Source organism: Erpetoichthys calabaricus, chromosome 4 (genome assembly GCF_900747795.2).
Source record: "Erpetoichthys calabaricus chromosome 4, fErpCal1.3, whole genome shotgun sequence".
NCBI lineage: Eukaryota > Metazoa > Chordata > Cladistia > Polypteriformes > Polypteridae > Erpetoichthys > Erpetoichthys calabaricus.
Genome location: NC_041397.2, coordinates 247,225,129 through 247,227,112, shown reverse-complemented (window position 1 = coordinate 247,227,112; position 1,984 = coordinate 247,225,129).

Genomic DNA, 1,984 nt, shown 5'->3' with positions numbered 1-1,984 from the left:
TGAACAGACAGTCGCTAAAAGTTGAGCTTCACGCTGCTAAAAAGACGAGAGAGGCGGAATTTCACACGCCCGGGTCTTTTGTGATTGGACAAGACCGTTAAATGAACACCAACTGGGATGTGACGTCACACCCCGACATTGCACTGGAGTCGCATGAAAAAGAGTCCAATTCACAGCGCGCGTGCATGTGGGCAACAAAAATGTCAGTATAACAAACAACGAAAAAGGATAAGTACATTCGTATGGTTACGTTTAAAGTTCATTTATTCAAGTATGGGTAATAGTGCGAGGAAACTCATCAAAACTGGTGATAGTAAAAGTGGCCCACAGGGCTCAGTGATGGGGTTGCTGCTCTTTTTAATATACACGAACGATCTTCAGAATACAAATGACAAACTGGTCAAGTTTGCAGATGATACCATACGAGGTAGAGGGGCAGATAATGTAGTATTAGCCAAATCAATGATGACATTAGCAAGTGTTTTTATCCCACACATGGAACAAAGTAGCATGTGGTGCGGTCGACAGGAGGGCGTTAGGGATTTGTGAATGAAATGCAATTTGAGGTTATTTTGGAGAAACTGGGTGAACAGGATCGACAAGCATTGTTGGGCCAAATGGCCTGTTCTTGTCAATACAGTTCAAGCGTCACTAACCTACTCGCAGGTGCATCTCGTAAACTTAGAAAAGAAGTCCCAAAAGCAAGCATTAAAATGAACAAGATCACTAGCTAGAAAGGAGAACTATAAAGAATATGTGGAGGTGTCTACAGAAATGCGAAGCAGTCTGAAGATTTCGGCCAACAGCTTTGATTCAACAAATTAACAGTAAAGGTAACACTTTGAAGTAAGTGGCTTGACAGAATACAGTTTGGGTAATGAGTGGAGACTGGGCGCTCCTTCAGAGATGGTGCTAATCGTCAGTCCTCCAATTATTCAGCTTCACCCCAAATATGCAAGTACTTCTGCCACCCCAAAGATGGACCCACGGTTAGCTGGTTACTCTAATTATCTTTGTATGAGGGTGTCGTATAACAGACGGGCAGCCGATTCAGGGTTGGTCCCTGCCTAATTCTGATCCAGTGTCTACCTATTAGAACATTGCACAAGATGCCAGACTGTTCCTTAATATCAGAGGACCGTTATTTGTGGACATTGACTTTGTCATGTAAGCACTACAATAAATCAGATGTTCTACAATGGACAATAAAATGGGAGCATGTACAGTAGGGGGCTAGTCAATAAACCTCAGATGCTGGACTAGAACAAATGAAACTATAGAGAGAACAGTGTAAAACAGTAAGTGCACACAATGAAAACGTTTTTTTTTTTTTTTTTTTTTTTTTTACTTTTTGGACAAAATATTTTTCATAAATATTTCAGCAATATTAATAGGCAATAAAAAAAGATTAATTTTGCATTCATATGTACTATTTAAATCCAAAGAAATCCGACATCCTGGTACAGTCCCCACCTATAAATATCCCTCATTGTGTAAAATGCCTAGAATTGTAATCCAGTACACTCAAACAGGTGCAGTCGATTTTTGGGAATGGTTTTACAGCCATTTCTAAGCAATTTATTATAGTTAGTAATTTCACTAATTTATCTGCAAACAGAAAACTTCAGTCCACTGGAAATGTATCAAAGTTCAGTCATCAAAAACACACTTAGCCAAAAAGGTGACCAACAGACACTGGTTGGTCTAACAAAATTTGAAGACAATATCAAGGCATTTATAGGCAGATCTTACCTTAGTCATCATCAAAACACATCCAACAACGATCTGAATGAGTCCAAACAGCTCCTTCCTACATGCTAGGTCAGAAAGAAAAAGCGTCCGCTCTCAAAATAAAAAAAAAGAAGACCGATACACGACTGAAGTTTGTTAGTCAACTCCTAGGTGAAGAACAGGACTACAGAGTCCAGCAGGCACTTCATATTGGAGCAGAGAGTACTTGAGGACAATGTGGGGGCATCTGTTA